A 22,052-nucleotide genomic window follows, 5' to 3' on the forward strand; every position below is an offset into this window, starting at 1 on the left:
ATGAATAGTCAAATCAGTGGAAATTAAATAGGGGCATGGTGTGGGGTTTCCCAAGTACAGTAAGGCCAAAGAACACAGAAAAAGTTGTGGTAGAGTATATGAGAGTTAAGGTAAGGGAAACAAGGTAAATAGTCTTCATGTGACAACCCTCTTTCAACAATGTGTGTAAACACGTGCATGCACACCCACACATGTGTTCCCCTTCTTATCTATACTCATTCTTATATTCAATGTTATGACTGTATTAGAATCAACTTCAGTTATATGTTATCAACTGTTTATTTTATTATTAATCATTTCAAAATAAATTCACTTATCATAATCTAACATCTTGGAAATATATAGCAATATTATTTCCAATAATTATAAAAAACAATTTAAAAACTGGCTATTGCAATGGATGAAGTTGCAGAAAATAATACAACAGCTTGTTAAACTTCTTGGACATATGACATATTGTACATACATCAGCCAATGATCTAGGTAACTTCAGTAAACTCTGGTCATTCAGATGAAATAATATTTAAGATTACATAAAAGTTTTAATTTCAATCCTATTTCTTATCATATTATGCTTACCAAGTCTCAGTTTCCTCATCTTTAAAGTAGAGCTACTAAAATTTCTATATTCCATAGGATAGTTATGAATATCTAATAAAACAGAATAATATGTGTTGGTGTGTTCTTCAAAAAATAATATCTTACATGAATGCTAGTACTTCTGTTAACCCAGTAGCTCTAATTAACCAGGGTTTCTGATTAATGCAGTGGCATATAAATCAGATGACCCTCAAAATGTTCAAGGACTGAGTTTAAGTGATCACATTTATGCTTTACTAGAACACAGTCATCTCAGGAAAGAGCATTATAACAATCCAAAGCTATCACTTAATATGCAAAAAAGAAAAAATCTCTAGCAATCTAAATGTATCCACTGTATAGAAAAACATGACATGTATGATCTAGGCCTAGTGTTAAGGGCATAATAGAGAAGTAAGTACATGCGAAGAAGTAAAAAAAATTTTGATTTTTATTTTTGACTCTGTAATTACATTTGTGAGATTGAGTCTAAGTCAACCCAGCCACAGGCCCTTTTCTTCTATCTCTTCTTTAACTCTCCTAGATCTTTCTCCTTCTGTATCTTCAAGCCTGGAGAAGAGTTAGGGCTGTAATTTATGGAAAGAACAAGAATAAAGTAAAACCATTTCAGCTTCACTTTCCCATATCAATTGATTTCAGCATGTATTGCATTCCCATCAAATGCAAAAACATGAACTTCCTTTTGTAATGTATTTCCCTGGTTTAGAGGTAATCATGATCACTCAATTTTTTGAAAATTCTTTACTTAGCCTACAGAAATGCATTATTTTTTCAAATTATTTGTGCTGTATATAAAACAAAAATTACTAATGAAAATTGATCTTGATTGGTACACCCCACAGTTAGATGTTTTAAAACAAAATGGAAATTGAGACACAAGATAGAAAACCTGAAATTAAGATCTAAGCAATGTCAGGAAATACATTGTTAATGAAGTAAAGTTCCCTAATGGTGTTTTTTCATCAAGAATAATTTTCCTGTTTTGCATGAAACATAGGTTGTGTTTGCTAAAATCATGTCATGATAAATAAGTGAGAGTGGTAATAATTCTGAATATCTGCAAAAAGGAAAATAAAACTTCAATAACTAAGGAGTATTCTAAATATTAAATCAATGGCCCAAGTGTGCATTTTAAAATAAATACAGGGAATAATATATTGCATTTTTATTTTATGTAATTATCATATATACATAAATTAAGGTGTTTATGTATTTCATACACATTTAATGAAAATCATGGTTAAACATGTTTATAGCTGTAAATAATACATTGACTTGTTTTATGTATTTTATGCAATAAAAAATTTTTAACTAAAAATTACAAATTACTGAATACTTTAAAAACCGAGTGGATGGACCTCCCTGGTGGCACAGTGGTTAAGAATCCACCGGCCAACGCAGGGAACACGGGGTCGAGCCCTGGTCTGGGAAGATCCCACATGCCACAGAGCAACTAAGCCCATGCACCACAACTACTGAGCCTGCGCTCTAGAGCCCGCGAGCCACAACTACTGAGCTTGCATGCCACAACTACTGAAGCCCACGCACCTAGAGCCCGTGTCCCTCAACAAAGAGAAACCACAGCAATAAGGAGCCCGTGCGCTGCAACTAAAAAGTAGCCCCCGCTTGTCGCAGCTGGAGAAAGCCTGCATGCAGCAGTGAAGACCCACCGTAGCCAAAAATAAATAAGTAAATACATTAAATAAATGTAAAAATAAGTAAATAAATAAATAACGAGTGGATGACAGAGGACTTAAAATTTTGTTATTGCCTATCAATGTGTATATTCGACTTGAAATTATTAAAGTAAATCTATTTCTATCAGTTGCAAAAAAAAACCCTTTTCTTCTCTGATGATAAATACAATGCAAAATAGATTTTTAAAGAAAATATTTTACGATTATGAATATATTCTTTGTGACTAAAATAAATTCTAAACACATGGGAGAGAAGAACTGGCTGTAATAGAACCAAGAAAACTGAAGAGAAACCATACTAGAGAATACTTATTCACCAAAAAGATGACGTTTTAAGAGCCAAAATCAGCCTCAGTATAATAAATGACAAATGCCACCAGTCCAAGAATCAGGCATAACTATTGTAAAGGATAGTGGCAAAACTGATCATACATAGGAAATTGAAGCTTACGATCTATTACAATCTTTTGACACAATCAGTTATGAGGTTTGAAATATCTGCTCCTCAGTATAAAGGTAAGTTGGATAGCCTCTCATCTAGCTTACAGTCTAAAATATAAATGGTCTTCTTATACACAAGTAAAATATATAAGATTATTTAAAATAAGAAACGTGCTATTCAACTAAAGAGAATGACCACCTCTTTGAAAAAGTAACCTCTTGTCTCAATACCCATAGACATCTATAAATAATATCTTTATGTAGTCTTATATTATTTAAGAATTTTCTAAAGTAAGGAAAGTATAGGAGGAATCTAGTGTCTCTAGTTGTTAGAATGAATAAAGAAATCTGTCAAGTCCATAAGAGATATGGAAATTCAGTCTTCAACACTGAAAATTTATTTCATATATGTTTTAAGTAGCCTTTCAAAAGCAAGCTGCAAGTCAAAATATGGCATCCTGAAATAACCAGTTATACTACTGGCAGACACACAGATGCACATGATCACATACAATGTAAAGTGAGAGACTTTTTTAAAAGACACTCAAGTGTGATAATTTTCTAAAATCAAACAGTAATGATAATAGATAATACTTATAGAGCATTTAATATATGTCAAGTATATTTAATCATTTCACATGTACTAATTCACTTAATCCTCACAACAAAACTATGAAATTGGTACTATTATCATGTCCTTTATTAACTGAGAAAAAGCATGCAAAAAAAGTGGGACAGGATTCAAACTGGCAATCTGTTTCTTCATGCCATTTTCTTAAAAGCTATAATACTTTAAGTAAAAAAAAAATATTTGGGCAAAAATTCAATAACTGAAACATTTTTTCAATGTTTATAATAAATATCTATAGGAATCACCCTGGGTAAATTATTATAACTATACTCTAAGCATAACTAAAATAATGACTTAATAGATTCAGGTAAATCATTAATCAAGATAATTATTCTCTAAACTTCCAAATCAAGTTAATCTCTAAACTGACCTCATTTTCTGAAAATAGCAAAAGCATAAAGATTCTCTTTTTCTTAATAAAAAGGCATTTAAATTAAAGGCAACAATGTGGTTCATATGTCACTGAAGACATTTGAAGCTATTTCTTTTTTTTGAGAATTCAGAAGCATATTTCAATGTTGGCAGAAATACAAAAACCATAGTTTGATGCTAAATTTATTTCAATCAACAAATATGCCCCAGTCACACAAGCAAATAATTTATAAGATGACGCTATTTTAAAAGACACTAATTGTTTATTTTCCCCCTAAGTAGGGTCAGCCAAAATGCAATAGATTGAGGACACTGAATAGTCATCTTAATATAGATCCAATCCAAGGCCAAAAAGGGTAAAAGAGTGTGAAATGTATTCTACTCTATACATAAGAAGTCCCCAAATCTGTAATACTGGTTGAGCTTTAGTAATAATTGATCAGTTAAATGTTCAACCAGAAGTTAATGCTGAACTAGTAATATTAATTACACTAGAATATATTCATCAAGCTCTTTTTTTTTTAGTTTATTTATCTTTGGCTGCATTGGGTCTTCGTTGCTGCACACAGGCTTTCTCTAGTTGTGGTGAGCGGGGACTACTCTTCGATGCAGTGCACGGGCTTCTCATTGCGGTGGCTTCTCTTGTTGTGGAGCACAGGCTCAAGGCATGCGGGCTTTAGTAGTTGTGGCACATGAGCTCAGTAGTTGTGGCGCATGGGCTCTAGAGTGCAGGCTCAGTAGTTGTGGTGCACGGGCTTAGCTGCACCGTGGCATGTGGGATCTTCCCGGACCAGGGCTCAAACCCGTGTCCCCTGCATTGGCAGGCGGATTCTTAACCACTGCGCCACCAGGGAAGCCCCTCATCAAGCTCTTTTTATGTGGCAAGTTCTCTACTAAGTGCTTTACATTTATTAACTCATTTAATTCTTATAAAAATCCTATGAAGTAATTACCATTATCGTCCTCACATTAGAGATGAGAACAATCCTAAAGACAGTCTGCTTATTGGTATAATGCATAATGCATTGAAAGAATGCCCACTGTTTGTCTGCTTAGTCTGCTTAGTCTGCTAAGAATTATGACACTTCTCCAAGTCATTCACGTTCCCGAATGAAACAATCTAAATCAAAATTATCCAACCTCTCAGACCCTCTGAATCGGCTTTGTGTCCTTACTCAGACCACCAAATCATCCACTCCACCCTGTACATGAGCTCATAATAATTCTACACCCAAAGAAAATTCGGCAATCACCTGCTTCAGTGCTGACCTCAGTAGTACTTAAGATGCTCTTGAACAACCACAGTTTGTATTGTGCTCATCATATTTATCCCAATTTTCATGTTAATTCCCACTGCTATCACTCTGGGACAGGTCTTTCATGGAATGGCCTCAAAAATTATCTTCCTGAATCTAATCTCTTCCATTTTACAGTCTGTTCATTCAACTAATATTCATTGAGTACTTACTATATGCTAGGCATTGTAAATACAGTGGTGAACAAAAGAGACATTGATTCTTGCTCTCATAGTGCTTCTAGCCTGAGCATAATGAAAACCTAAAATGGCTCCCCCTGTTTTTGAGTCAATTTCAAACTCCACCATTTTGTATTTAAGGTACTTTAAGATATGGCTCCAAACTATTTTTACATATATCTCTTTCAATACTATCCAACATAAACTGTCTAATATAGGCAGAGACATCTCCACATTCTCCTTCAAGTATGAAATTTTCATTCTCAAATATACACCATTTCTTAAGGCATTTCCTCCATGTGAATTTCCTTCATTGTCTTCTCCTTGATTACAAAGCACTACTCATCACTCTTTCAATAATAGATCAAATCTCTGCCCTGCCATAAAAATTTCCCTAATTCCTCCGGCTAATGTCTTTCTTCTCTGAACTGCTTGGAACTTAAAATTAACACCAGTGTTTCCAATTATCAGCTGTAAGGGGCATGAAGGAACATCGAGAGTATATCATAGCATACTTGAGACCAAATTATGACTACAGCCCTTCTATCTAAGTTAAAAGAGAAATTCTCAAAAGATTGCATCCCATAGAAATATATGCAAGGTATTGGTGATGTTCTAGTTCTTAGGTTGCAAGATGTGTTAATGGTTGTTCATTTAATCATGATCGTATATATAACATATAATAATGTATAAATATATATTACTTTTATGTAGCAAATATTTCTTTTAAAATGTAATAACATGTCATTATGAAAGAGAAAGAAGATAATAATGAATCTATTCCCTCTGTTCACTCCTTTTTTTAAAACAAATAATAACCTGAAATATCAGGTGCTATATTGGAGGAGCAGAATTCAAAGTGGACCCTGGGACTTACTGCCCTCCATGTGCATAAAACCTGAGACTGTAAATGTAAGGACGTTCACTCTCGATGATCAGATTATTTGGCACAGTTAACTTTAAGATAGGGAGATTATCAAGGTAAGCCTGACTTAATCACATGAGCCCTTTATTTTTTAATTTAATTTTTAAAATTTAATTAAAATTTAATATATTTATTTTTTGGCTGTGCCGCGTGGCTTATGGGATCTTAGCTCCCCAACCACGGATTGAACCAGGGATCGAACCCAGGCCCTCAGTAGTGAAAGCAGAGTCTTAACCAATGTACTGCCAGGGAATTTCCACATGAGCCCTTTAAAAGCAGAGAATTTTCTCTGGGTTTTTTTTTCCCTAACAGAGGAAGAAGTCAGAAATTTGAAACATGAGAAGGATTCAACATGCTGTTCCTGGAGGTGATAGACCTGAGAAGGAATATGAGTGGCTTATTTAGCTGAGAACTGCCCACAGTGGACAGCTGGGAAAGAAAATAGGGACCTCAGTCTACAACCAAAAGGAACTGCATTCTTCCAACAACCTGAATGAGCTTGAAAGCATGTTTCTCCAGAGCTTCCAGGTGAGGGCTGAGCCTGACCAACACCTTGATTTTAGCCTGAGCAGAGAACCCAGACCTGCTGTGCCAGGTTTTATGGAAAACAGTATGGAGGTTCCTTAAAAAACTAAAAATGGAACTACCATAGGACCAAGCAATCCCACTACTGGGCATATACCCTGAGAAAACCATAATTCAAAAAGAGACATGCACCACAATGTTCATTGCAGCACTATTTACAATAGCCAGGACATGGAACCAACCTAAATGTCCATCGACAGATGAATGGATAAAGAAGATGTGGCACATATATACAATGGAATATTACTCAGCCATAAAAAGAAATGAAATTGAGTTATTTGTAGTGAGGTGGATGGACATAGAGTCTGTCATACAGAGTGAAGTAAGTCAGAAAGAGAAAAACAAATACAACATGCTAATGTGTATATATGGAATCTAAAAAAAAATTTTTTTTAAATTGTACTGATGAACCTAGTTGCAGGGCAGGAATAAAGAGGTAGACATAGAGAATGGATTTGATGACATGGGGTGGGAGGGCAAAGCCAGGACGAAGTGAGAGTAGCATCAACATATATGCACTACCAAATGTAAAATAGTTGGCTGGTGGGAAGCAGCCTCATAGCACAGGGAGATCAGCTCGGTGCTTTGTGACCACCTAGAGGGGTGGGATAGGGAAGGTGGGAGGGAGGCTTAAGGGGGAGGGGATATGTGTATGCATATGGCTGATTCGCTTTGTTGTGCAACAGAAACTAACACAGTATTATGAAGCAATTATACTCCAGTAAAGATATATTTTAAAAATGAATGTTGCTTTAAGCCCCTAAATTTGTGGTAATTTGTTATGCAGCAATAGAAAACTAATACACAATCTTTTGCAGGAGAAAAACAAATCTGGAAATATGGGTTAAATTTTTCTAATGTTTGAAAAGCTAAGATCTGAAGAAAAACATTTCTACTTAAATCATGTCTTACTTTTAAAATATTGTCTTCTGAACTGACACATTGGTTTATATGATGTCTGAAATACTCTATTGTAACTTCCACTCCTAAAAACTCTTTTGGAATTTTTACTCTTTTCAAATATATCTGACTTTTGAATACATGCTGAAAATTCTGATTATTCACTTATAAATGCTGCAGGATAGGAAAAGTAAAGTAATGGACATTAGCGACACCATACATATGATGTAAGGATACCTCAAAGCACTGAAATATTGTTCATTTCTAGGGCTCATTTCACAGTTCATCCATTGTTATCAGTAAAATTGTATCTCACCAAAAGATATGTTGAAGCCCTAAACCCCAGTACCTCAAAATGTGAGCGAATTTGGAAATAGAGTTATTGCAGTGTAACTATCTAAGTTAAGATGAGTCATATCGGAGTAGGATGGACCCTTAATCTAACTGGTGTCCTTGTGAGAAGAAAAGAGACAGATTCAGAAGGAAGATGGCCACAGGAAGATGGAGGCAGAGATTAGTCTTATGTGGTCACAAGCCAAGGAACACTGGGGCCACCAGAATCTGGAATAGGCAAGGAAGGATCCTCCCCTAGAGGCTTCGGAGGAGCATGGCCCTACCAAGACATTAGTTTTAGACTTCTAGCCTCCATAACTCTGTTATGTTGTTATGTGCTATGGCTTTAAACCACTCAGTTTGCAGTACTTTGTTACAGAAGCACTAGGAAACTAATACAGATTCTTTTACTGGTAAGTGGGATGCTGCTGTGACAAACACCTAAAAATGTGGAGATGGCTTTGGAATTGGGTAATGAGTAGAGGCTAGAAGAATTCTGAAGCATTTGATAGAAAAAACCTTAATTGCCTTTGAGAGATTGTTGGCAGAAAAATGGACATTACAGACAATTCTGGTGAGGTCTCAGAGAGGAGAGCTGTAAAGAAATCTTTTATTGTCTTAGGGAATTATATAGTGTATATAAAAGTTATGTATATATAACTAAATATAGATACTATATAATAATATATATCATTTAATATAGACATGTAATTTTATATAGATCATCTTGTTGCTGGAAATATGAATGTTAAAGGTGCTTCTGTTGAGGTCTTAGATAGAAATGAGGAACCTATTGTTGGACACTAGAGGAAAGGTAATCCTTGTTATAAAGGAGCAGAGAACTTGTCTGAATTATGTTCTACTACTGAGTCCAAAGTAGAACTCGTAAGCAATGAACTTTTGATATTTAGCCAAAAGGACTTCCAAGTAAAATATGGAAGCTGAAACCTGGTTTCTCCTTGGTACTTATAGTAAAATACGGGAGGAAAGAGATAAATTGAGGAAGGAATTGCTTAGCAAAAAGGAACCAGCTCTTGATGATTTGGAAAATTCTCAGATGGTGTGCTCTGGAAACAAGACCAAGACTGTGGCTGGATAAACATTTACAAAAGAGTTTAGGCAATGAACTTATGTTACTTATAGAGCCAATCACCCATCTCAGCAACAGCCAGGAAAAAAGATAGAGTTTTCCAAAAGGATTTGTGGAGAACTTTGTGTCTAATGGGGTGGATCCCCATGATATCCACTGAAGACCAACAAATTTTTGAGGATTTTATACTGGCAGAAAAACTGCCACTCTGAACTGAAATGGACAGAGACAGGATGAATTGAAGGAAGAACAGCTCCAAGGTCAGAGCCATGGATTCAGAACCTGGGGCTAATGGGACTTAATTAGACCAAGAGTGTGGGACACCCCTGCCCCAAGCAGGCCCAGATGACTAAGCATCAAGTCATTGATAATATTTCTCAGGAATTGAAATCTAATGAAATTTGTCCTGTTGGGTTTTGGACTTGCTTGGGACCCACAACCTCTTTTTTCTTTCAAGGTCTCCCTTGGGCAATAGGAATGTCTACCCTATGCCTCTCCTACCACTATATTTTGGAAGCAGATGACTTGCTTTCTGGTTTTATAGGCCCCCAGATAGGAATTTTGCTCCAGAAAGAACCATATTCAGTCTCATTCATACCTTACTTAGATGATTTATAAGGTAAAATTTGGAACTTTTTAAGTTGATTATATTTAGATGAGATTTTGGACTTAGAGTTGATGCTAGGATGGGTTACAGTTTTGAGGGACTTGGGGATGGGGCAAATACATCTTGCACTTGGGAAGGATATGAATTTTAGGGATACACAGGGTGAGCTGTTGTGGGTTGAATTGTGTCCCTCCCAAAAGATATATTGAAGTCTTCATCCCTAGTACCTCAGAATGTGAATTTATTTGAAAATTAGAGTCATTGAGGATTTTAGTCGTTAAGGTAAAATGAGGTCATTCTTGAGTAGAATAGGTCCCTAATCCAGTATGACTGGTGTCCTTATAAGAAGAGGAGAGATAGACACAAAAACTATGTGATGATAGAGACAGATTATATTTACACTTCCACAAGCCACAAAACACTCGGGGTTACCAGAAGCTGGAATAGGCAAGGAAAGATCTCCCCTGAGAGGCTTTGTTGGCCCTGCCAACACCTTGATTTTAGACTTCTACCCTCCAGAACTGTGAGAAAATAAATTGATGTCATTTTAAGCCATTAGTTTGTGGTACTCTGTTATGGCAGCACTAGGAAACTAATACATCATTATGTAAATAATCTGTAAATATAATATGCAAATTTTGATAAAGATTTGACAATTGTTGTCATGTATAGAATCCAAACCTTGTGAAATCATTCATATTTACCATCTTTTACTTACATCACCCTTTGAAATCTACAACAGTTCGATGCTTAGATTATCTTGAAGGAACAGAAAACAACATCATAATGTAATCTATTGCCATTTCACATGTAATAAAGCAAGACGTGATGTTATTGGATTATTTCTTTCCATAGCTGAGTTCAATAAGGATTTTCAGATCTTTGTTATTTGAGGTAAGTAAAGTGAAAACATCTGCTGAGATGACATAAATTAGTTTATGATGCCTTTAACGTTTCATTTCTTATTACTGTTGACCTACAGGATGAAATTTCTGGCTGTTACCGTATATTATAATCTTGCATCACATTTTTAAAATTCAGGATCCAATTTTAACCAAATACATATTGACTTCAAACAAAAATAAAGGTGCAATTTATTATCTGCTCATAGTCTTTCCAAAAAAGTATATAATGAAACATCTCAAAATCAAACTCCAAAATAATTAATGTTAGATGTTGACTGAAATATTGAAGTTAGGCTTTAATTCATTCATTTATTGGATAAGTTATATTTAGGAGTAGAAACTTTTAAAATCTGAGACCTAATCAAAGTTGTCCATTATTCTTGGTTGCCAAATAACTTTGCTCAATATAAATTATAAGTAGATGATAGATAGATAGATAGGTAGATAGATAGATAGATAGACAGATAGATAGGTGATAGATAGAAAGACAGACTTCATTTAGAATGTTTTGCTAAAGAATTTTATTTTCCTGTGGAAGTAAAAGGGAATACATTAAAGGTAATTACTCTATCATTAATACAACCAGGGACATAATAATCTGCATATCTGAAAAGCTAGTCACTTGCCTTCTCCATTGGTCAACCATTATGCATCATAATACTAGGAAGATAACCAGAAACCTTAGTTCTTCAAGAGATTTGGGATGTTGGGGGAGGGAGGCAAAAATTTGGAAGGAAAATACTATTTGAGATAATTCTTACCATAGGCCAAACTGTATAAATGAGTTAGCCATTATTATATATCTCCTTAAGTGATCTTGATAATAATAAATTATATGAGGTATGTGTTATTAATCATCATCTTTGGCTCAAAAAATAATTAACCTGCTCAAGATTATTCCATTATTATGTAGCAGAGTTAGCATTTAAAGCCTGGTCTGCATGCCACGAAAATCTATAATTTTTCAGCTATATTTGATATTCCCTGATAAGAGACAACTTAGTACCTATGTACTTTGACATAAGAAATAACTTCTAGGCAAACATCAGTCCCCAAATATTAGCACTATATACTGTGACATATTGATACCTCATAAGTGAACTTGAGTTCTAAATAAAGCTCTGAAACTGCTTAAAAGGGTCAATCAAACCAAATTTTAGGAAAACAATGACTTAATTCTTTGCAGTTTCAAAGGGCATAGAAATATCATGATCCAGGATCATGGGGTCGAAAGTGACATAAAATAAAATAATGATTTATATGGGGCATCTCCCAGGCTGAGCACAGTTTGTCCTGATCCAAATTATTATACTTAGTAAACTAGTCTCAGCTTCCACACGACTTGACTTTAATAAGCGTACAGATGCGAACTAGATGGTCCTGTCAAGTCTGATTCTGTTTGGTGTTCAAGTATCTTTCAAATTTAGGGATCATCAAATTATTTTCCATACATTGTGTTCCTTCAGAAAACCTGATTTAGGCAATATTTATTATTTAAAACCTATTCAAATTAGAAAATTCTTAGTCTCTAGAACCTTGAGACACATTTTATAACATTATATAACATGAGTTCCTGCTCTATGGCAATACCTTTAATAGCAATAAATCTCCAGGTTACTTCATAGTCAAAAGAACTATGAATTTACTCTTACCTATAGAAGAAATAGTTGGTTTTCAAATATTTATTCTATTTTTACATTTGTGGAATTGTGTATGATTATATCTTTAATGTTTCTCTGCTACCCAGAAAGTACACATCACAGCTAAAGAAGTGCCAAAAACAAATACTTTCTGATTGCTGAAAACAATCTTCAAGTCATACTATTAATAAAAATAGCCATTTTTAGATAAAGATATTATAAAAGCACCAAGAACATATTTCCTAATTTGTTTACCAGAGGACAAAGAAAGACTGAATCATATTTCACAAATAATGTTTACGTCTAATATTTAACAAATTTTAAAGAGTTTGCATTTATTGTAACATTGTTAAATAAAAATATAAAGCTCTAAAATTCCTTAAAAACCTTATGCTTTGCTTGCCTTATATATGTCCTTTTTTGTCTATAGAATATATCTACTTATTCTCATATTTTACTTTATTTTTTGTTTTAGATATTCAATTCATGTGGGCTTTTGTGTCATATCTTCCATTTAGGACTAGCTGCAACAAAAGTGACCCTGTAAATGAGATGAAATATCACAGGTGTGTGCATCTGCGTAAGATATATTTAATAAATATGTAAATAAATCAATTTATCTCTCTCCTCAGGCAGAAAAGTTGTATGAATTCATAAGCATTACTTTAAATTCTACTGAGTGCACCAAAAGTATTTCCAGGAAGTACTGGAGAGAAAGTTTAAATTTTATATTTGTCATATGGAATACAATATTGGCATCATCATATACAGTTACTCATTACAAATTCAGAGGCTGCAAGGCAGATCTGAAATCCAGCATTATTTACCATTTCCAGCCAAGTTTCATAAAGCAGAGGCTGAGGGAATGCAATGAAATTCAGAATTATAATATGCCATTCTATTCTAGTCTGACAATTGAGGTAAACATTCTACATGGACTCTCTTCATCTGATTTCTACCGGCAGAATGATATTTGTCTAACCTGATACAACTGGTAGCCTTTCACACTTTGCATCATGTAAAGTATGAAAACATGAGCAATTGTCTGTGAAATTTCCAAGAAAACCAAACTAAATAAGTACAAAACATAGATGAAATTTTTTTTGACTTTGTCTATAAGGTAACAGTGAAGTGAAAACCTGAGAGAAATATATACAAATAAGTAAATATTTGTAACCAAATTCCATGAGTATTTCAAACAATGATATTGATAAGGCACAGATTATCCAGGTATCCAGATGTTTTTCTCGTCTTTTTTTTTTTTTCTTTTCTTTTTTTTTTTTTTTTTTTTACTTTTCTTGGGTAAACATAGTACACATTTTACACAGTAGTTTGTGTACTCTAAAAAGCCTCTCGATTATGTAACTTTGATTTTTGCATAAAGTTTCCAGTAATTTAAATAATATATCATAAGTACTTGTAAAATTAAGCCAAGCAAACAAGGAAAAAAAATTCTCATATGAAGTGACATTCTATAAAAGAAGAACATATGGATGGCCAAACTGGGTCAGAGTAATTCTCTATCCAATCAAATATTTTCTCTCAGAGAAAAGAATGTCTTAAATGTCACAAATGGCTTCCTGGATATTACCTTCAAAATGTTAAAGAAAAACAATAATAATACCTTATATCTGGATAGTGCTCTATAGTTTGCAATGTCTATTGACATACATATTCACCACAACTCTATGAGATATTTTCCACAACTATAGAAGATTAAAAAAAGACAGATGATAGTTGTAATGGAAATAACTGCCATATTCTTTTATATAAGAGAAAACTAAAAGATCTTGCCTTAGATTTCCAAGGCTAATAAAGGAAATTTAGGCCCACTATCAAAATCTGGTGACTCATATATTTTGACTACTGTACATCCATGGGCTTCCTAGTTCCCTTAAAAACACCTTTTAGATCCATCATCCGTGTAACTATTTAAATGCTTATTTAAACTATATTATGTGTTCTTTTGTACCATTTATTGAGAATAATAAAAGTCTGGTTATTATTATTCTTTACTTAACCTAAGCTTGCCTTTCCCAATCAAATGCATCCAAATTTTAGTACTCTCAAATGTTGTGGAAAAGTTTGCATTCGATTTGGTATGAGTCTATTGATTTTAATCACAACTCTTCTCAAATTTTTCAAAGTAAATTTCAAAGTAATTTCTCAAAGTAATAATCTTTCTAGTCAATCACCAAAAATATTATATTAATTGGTTGCCTAATAAATATTGTTTTAAAATTTACTTGAAAAAATGTATTATCTTTTACTAAATTTAATGCCCATATACTTTAAGAAGCTAATTATTGTAACTGAACATTTTACTGTCTATTTTGCAATACAAAACTGGCCTCCAAGAGGCCAAATAGTAGTAATTTAATCCATAATAAATAATAATACTGAAAACAACTGTGGATTAAGTAAATGTACAACTATGTGTGTTAATTATTCAGATGATTTTCTGGGAAATTTTAGCAAGTAATTCAAGCTTGTGTGTAAACAAAAATCTCTTACTATTTTCTCTGAATAATCATTGTACTATTTTCACAAGTAAACCACAAGGGTGAAAGACTATCTGTTAATAGAGGCATTACTGTTGTAAGTTTAAACAAATAAGAAGCACAGACATTTACCTTATTCCCACATCACAGCTCTCAGCTGAAAAAATAATACCATTAAAACACTTAAAGTAGTAGAAGATAATAGCTTCAATGTTGGAAACATATAACTGGTAAAGTTGCTGATATTTGCTCTTGTCAGAGAACTTCATTTATAAGTAATTTACAAGTTCATAGAATGCTGTTATTTAAAAAGTAGCTTTTCCTGGACTGTCTTAGGGTAAATTCTTAAAAACTGTGAAGAAATTGATCATTCATTAATTCATTACATAAACAGTAATTAACATTTACCTATAATCAAAAAATGAGGCTAGGAGCTTGAAAACCCTGAAGGGCAAAAAGATGCATATAATGTAATACTATAATTCTGTGATAAATACTAGAATAGCATAATATTTAAGAAAACACTATGGTAGCAGATACATGTACACAAAAGACATGTAAAAGAATGGTCATAGCAGCACTGTTTATAATAGAAAATGATTTTTAAAAACCCAAATATCCATAAACAGTAGAGCAGAAAAAGGAACTGAGAATATATTTATACAATGGATTACTATGCAGTCATGGAAAATAATGAACTATACTGCTACACACAATGATAGATTGAGGACAAATCTCACAAATATAAAATTCAAAAACAAAAAAAAAATCCAGACACAAAAGAACATATACAATATAATGCCATTTATATATTTTTAAATATGCAAAAATAATCTTTGGTAATAGAATCCAGAATTGTGGTTATCTTGAAGTAAGACAGGGTGATAGCTGGAGTGTGAGTAGGTAAAGGAGGCTTAACACCATTTTTTGAAGAGACTATTGTTTCACCACTGTTTATTCTTCTTAAAAATTAGTTGACTGTATATGCTTGGCTTTGTTTCTGGGCTTTTGATTCTGTTCCATTTTCTATGTGTCTGTTTTGTGTATGGCCATACCACCCTGAATGCACCTGATCTCGTCTATGTGTCTGTTTTAATGCCAGTACCATACCATTTTGATTACCATGAACTTTGTAATCAGGTAAATGTAATCCTGATTTGAAATCAGGAAGTGTGATGCCTTCTAGTTTGTTCTTCTTTCTCAGGATTCCTTTGGCTTTTCAGGGTCTTTTGTGATTCCATATGAATTTTAGAATTGTTTATTCTATTTCTGTGAAAAATTCCATTGCAATTTTGATAGGAATTACACTGAATCTGTATATTGCTTTCAATAGTATGGTAATTTAAACATTAATTCTTCCAATCCATGAATATGGACTATCTTTCCATTTACGTGTGTCACGTTCAATTTCTTTCATCAATGCTTTATAGTTTTCACCCTTGATTAAATTTGTTCTTAATTTTTTTTATTATAGTTAATCATACTGTATTGTATACTGGAAATTTGCTGAGGGGAGATTTCAGGCACTCTTAACACACAAAAAATGGTAAGTGTGTGAAAAGATAAATATGTTAATAACTTTACTGCAGTAATCAATTCACTATGTATATCAAAAAATCATGTTGTCCTCCTTAAATATATGTAGTTGTTTTTTAAAAAATTAAGATAAAATAAGACACATGTATAAAAAAAGAAAGAGAGCAAAGAATTTTAAAAAAGGAAGCCTGGTGAAGAATATTCCAGGCAGAATAAACACCATCAATTAAGACATGGAGCTATGAAAGCATGTCATAATGTTTGAAAAGTCAAATACCAGTTTCAAAGTACGAGCTCTAAGTCAAAAAGCCGCAGGTCTAAGATCAGGTTGTGCCACTGCCAATAAGACTTGGAAAATTCATTTAGCCTAAGTTTTCTCAGCATTTACCTCTCTTGTCTACAAAATGGAAATTACATTAGTAACTAACTTTTGTGAGTATTTGAACCCAGAGAGAATGTTTCGAAAGCCTGAGCTCTAACCTCCACACAATATGGCCTCTCCCTAGATTATAGAGACTCTGAATTCAATTGTTTAATTAAAGATCTCTGTTTACCTAATATTGTCAATTACTATCGTGCTTTGCTAAAAGTCAAAGGTAAAGCTCCTGCTAGAACTGTTCTTCTAAGTTTGCTGTTAGAATAACGCATGTGATCATTTATCCCATTTATTCCATTGTCACTCATGTCTTAGCAAGGAAGAAGTAACCATCACCCCACATTTCCTCTTCCTGGAAGTAATACTTGAACTCCTCACACGTGCTTGCTCTCATGACTCTTCCTTATTATCTTGCAAATTCACAACAATCTCAGACTATAAGGTTCCATTAGTTAATTTCAAATCTCTGCACCAGAAGAACACTAATATCCGTTGCTCAATCAAAGTGCATTAGCAATTTTGTCAATGTACTTAAAAATAAGTATATGAACAAACAAAACAGATGCAATATCTTGAAATAGTGAAAGTCAGCTAATCTTACATACTGCTAGAAATCCATTTGTCAGCAGTTGCCTACAATTCAAAATATGTGATGAAATAAAATTTTAAAACCTCTCTTGCTATAATTGTATAAGTAAATATTTGTTAACGTGGAAAAATAAGGTATTCACCAGAAAACAAAATATCCAGAAAATATCTTATTATATAATGTGATCAAAGAGAAGGGGGGGCTTCCCTGGTGGCACAGTGGTTGAGAATCTGCCTGCCAATGCAGGGGACACGGGTTTGAGCCCTGGTCTGGGAAGATCCCACATGCTGCGGAGCAACTGGGCCCGTGAGCCACAACTACTGAGCCTGAGCGTCTGGAGCCTCTGCTCCGCAACAAGAGAGGCCGCGATAGTGAGAGGCCCGTGCACCGTGATGAAGAGTGGCCCCCACTCGCCGCAACTGGAGAAAGCCCTCACACAGAAACGAAGACCCAACACAGCCAAAAATAAACATAATAAATAAATAATAAATAAAAATTAAAAAAAAAAAGAGAAAGGGGGGCAATAGAAATAATCACAGTCTTATAAAGACTGAAGAAATGTTCACTTGTTAAAGAACTTTGTGAAAACAGTAAGGGATACTGTCTTACTGGTTGATTTCATCTAGAAGAACCTGGAGGTAAAGTAGAAATGATTGAAACCTTTTACAAAATCTGACCATGTTTAACCTAGTGTTTGGAACAGTTATGGAAGGGCATGATAGTGGATTGAATGTGGGGTGTTAGAGAAATAGAGGAGTGAAGAATGACTACAAGTTTTGGCATGAACAGCTGGAAACATGGAGTTGCCACACAGGAGGTGAAGAAAACTTGGGAGAAGCAGGTTTGGGGAGGAAATTCAAGAGTTGAAATTGATGGCAAAATAAAAAAGATTATCAAATGCATAGTTTAAGAGAATGTGTCAAAGAAACTGGTGATCACAGGAGGCAAGAAATGGTTCTGAGAGTCAAGGAAAACAAATTAACTTTATTTTTAATTGAGTTACAAGATTAGTAGATCAGAACAATTTTCAAGATGATTTATTACCTTAACTAAAGCAAAAAATGAGACAACTGAAAAAAAAATGTGACCTAGATAACAGGGTTAGGGGGATTTCTAACTTGGTAGACAACTGGTCTTAAAACCATATTATTTGATGGGTCATTGACAAAATTGGAGGAAGCTTTCCAGTGGTCTGCCATAAGCTTTTGCACTTGGTTCAGTCTTGTTCAATATACAGAATATAATTTACAGATGACAAAACAGAGAGATACAGTAAATGTATAGATGGCAGAATTGAGATTTTTTTAAATACTCAATAAAAAATACTCAAACAAAATAGCAGACTATGAAGCCCCAAGCTCTTATTCTCCCATTGATACATGAAAAAACAGCAAAAAACTGGCTAAAAAAACCATGTAGAAGCTTTGGGAAACAAATTTGTCAGGAACCAAGCAAATGCCCAATCAAGAAAAACAGCATTCAAAGCAATAGGAAAATTGATGACACTTTTGCTCTTCCTTACTCTATCCTGTCTCTGATGCAACCTGATCTTGGTCTGGCAAAAGTTCCAGCCCAGTTCTCAGTTCCCTACCTTAAACTGGAAGCAGTAGATCATACCTTATTTGCAATGGTCTAACCTGTCTGGGGGCTGCCTGAAGGACTGGTCTCTGTTTTGCCTAACTCAGAGCTCAGGTGGAAAGAAGTAACATAACTCAGATCTCAGGCTGGGAAGTAGCAGAAAACAGTGGACACCACTCATAAAAGCAGTAGGGAAGGGACTTCCCTGGTGGTCCAGTGGTTAAGACTCCGTGCTTCCACTGCAGTGGGCATGGTTTGGGCACAGGTTCAAACCCTGGTCGGGGAACTAAGATCCCACATGCTGTGTGGTGTGGCAAAAAAAAAAAAAAAAAAGCAAAGCAGTAGGGAAACTACAGGTCTGCAGGTGCCTGGGCCAAGAGATTATAGAAAGAGTACAATAGACCATCAAAGGCCTTGAGGAGAAGTTGTGGTGAACCTCTTTAGGAAATTAAGACACTTAGAAGAACCTATGTATTCAGGGGAAATGAAGAACCTACACACAGGCCGAAACAAGAAGCATGGTCAAAAAATATCAGAATACACTTTAAGCTTTCACCTTGGGCTAACACCAGGCCTTGTAACCAATGTCCAACTAATTAGTAAAGAACTTCCCCAGCAAATAGCCAATCTGCAAAGATAGGGAGAAATGGCTGTTTTTTTCAAGAGCCAAATTATCAATAGCAACAACAAAAATCTAAAGGCATAAAAAGAAACCGGAACACATGGCCCATTGAAAAAAAAAAAAAAGTAGCAAAAAGCATCTCTGAAGGAACACAAGCATCAGAATTACTAAACAAAGACTTTAAAACAAATGTTTTGAATATTCTCAGAGAGCTAAAGGAAAGCATGGAAAAAGAAGTAAAGAAAATCAGGAAAATGATATATGAACAAAATAAGATATCAGCAAAGAGACTGAAATTATAAGAAAGAACCAAACAAATTCTGGAGATGAGAAATATAAAAACTCAACTGAAAAATTCTCTAGAGTGTTTCAACAATAGACTTGAGAAGGCAGAAGAAATAATCAGCAAACTTGAATACAGGACATTTGAAATTTTACTATGAATAGCAGAAAGAAAAAAAATGAAGTGAACAGAGCCCAAGGGACTTACTGGGTACAATCAGGAGACAAATGTATGCTTAGGGAGTCCTAGAAAGAAAAAAAGAGAGAAAGGGACAGAGAGACCACATGAAGAAATAATAGTCCAAAATCCCTCAAATCTGAGGAAAGCATAGTTAGAAATCACAAGGAAAATTAGAAAATAACTTGAGATAAATGAAAACAAAAACACAGTCCACCAAAACTTATGAGATACAGTAAAAGCAGTGCTACAAGGGGGATTTATATTTGTAAATGCTTAAATTTAAAAAGAAGAAAAATCAGAAATCAACAACCGAAGTTTATATCTTAAGGAATAAGATTTTAAAAACAAACCAAAGCCAAAGCTCACATAAGGAAGGAAATAGCAATCATAAGAGAAAAGATAATTAAAATAGAGAATACTAAACAATACAGAAAATCTATGAAACAAAAAGTTGGATTATTGAAAAGTTCACCAAAATTGGTAAACTTTTAGCTAGATTGCCTAAGAAAAAAAGAGAGATGGGAAATTACTAAAATCAGAAAGTTGAGACTATTCACAGTTTTACAGCAATAAAAATATATTATAACATATTACTTTGAACATTTGTACACCAACCAATTAGATAACCTAGATGATATGGACAAATTCTTAGAAACATACCAGCTACCAAGACTGAATCACAAAGAAATAGAAATTTTGAATAGACCTAAATTAGTAAGGAGATTGAATCAGTAATCAAAAACCATCCAACAAAGAAAAGCCTTGGATCAGATTGCTTCAAAGGTAAAATCTACCAAACATTTAAGGAAGAACTAACAACAATCTTTCTCAAACTCTTCCAACAAACTGAAGAGGAAAAAACACTTCCTAAGTCAGCCTACTGGGGCCAACATTACCTTCAATGAGAGCCAGACAAAGACAATGTTGAAAAGCCTAAAGATTCCACACACACACAAAAAAAAAACACTGTTAGAACTAATAAACAAATTTAGCAAACTGTTTGATACGAAATCAACACACAAAAAATCAGTTGTGTTTATATGCACTAATAATGAATAATCTAAAGAGGAAATTTTAAAAGCAATTCCATTTACAATAGCGTCAAAAGTTATGATACTTATGAATGAACTTAACTAAGGAAGTAAAAGACTTCCTGGAAGTCTACAGTGGAAACTACAAACCACGGTTGAAAGAAATTAAAGAAGACACAAATAAATAGAAAGAAATCTCATGTTCACAGATTCGAAGACTTAACGATAAAATGTCAATAGTACCCAAGGTGATGTATAGATTCAATGCAATCTCTATTAAAATACCAATGATATTTTCTCAGATATATAAAAATCCATCATAAAGTTCATATGGAATCTCAAGGGACCCCAAATAGTCAAAACAAGCTTGAAAAAGAAAATAAAAATGAAGAGTTTTGCACGTCCTGATTTCAAAATATACTACAAAGCCATGGTTATCAAAACAGTGTGGTAGTGGCATAATGATAGCTATATAGACAAATGGAATAGAATAGAAACCCAGAAATAAACCCTCACATAAATGGTTAAATGATTTTTGACAAAGCGTGTTGAGACCATGCAATGGGGAAAGGATAGTTTCTTCAACAAATGGTGTTGGAATATGTGATAAGACTGATCTCCAGAATTTATAAAGAACTCCTACAACTTGACAACAAAAAAATCCCAAAACAACCTGCTTAAAAAATGGGCAAAGGACTTGAATAGACATTTCTCCAAAGAAGATATCTAAATGGCCAATAAGCACATAAAAACAAGATGCTCAACATCAATAGTCATCAGGGAAATGCAAATCCAAACCACAATGAGATACCATTTCATACATATTAAAATGCCTATTGAGGAGTCCAACTCATGGTTAAAAACCAATGTGTGATTTTTCAGGCCTGACCATAGGCAATTACAAAGGCTTTACTTGACAGGCCTCCTGGTGGGGTGGGGGTGGGGAAGCTGTTCTCCCCACACCAGACTTGGGGCACAACCAGTGCATCACAATCTCTGAAGAGTGTTACAGACAAGGTCTCAGTCTCCCCTAGCTAGTCATGTTCTTCACATATTTACATTCCTAGCCCTGGTGCCTTGATTCCTAGGTCTCTTCATCTGAGGACTTCCTCCGAGGTCACCTTCAGGCACCTCTGCCAAGACCTCCTTATGGAGG

General features: G+C 34.2%; 1 long non-coding RNA gene across 1 annotated transcript in view; it reads right to left on the minus strand.

Annotated features, from left to right (window-relative positions):
• Window positions 1-22,052, minus strand: part of LOC309620800 — a 102,876-nt gene that overhangs the window by 26,864 nt on the left and 53,960 nt on the right. The window contains exon 3 of the long non-coding RNA XR_014239639.1: window positions 1-1,166. This exon is cut by the window's left edge and continues 26,864 nt beyond it. This is a non-coding gene — a long non-coding RNA (uncharacterized lncRNA). The remainder of the gene's footprint in view (window positions 1,167-22,052) is intronic.

Source organism: Balaenoptera borealis (assembly GCF_965194805.1).
Source record: "Balaenoptera borealis genome assembly, chromosome: X".
NCBI lineage: Eukaryota > Metazoa > Chordata > Mammalia > Artiodactyla > Balaenopteridae > Balaenoptera > Balaenoptera borealis.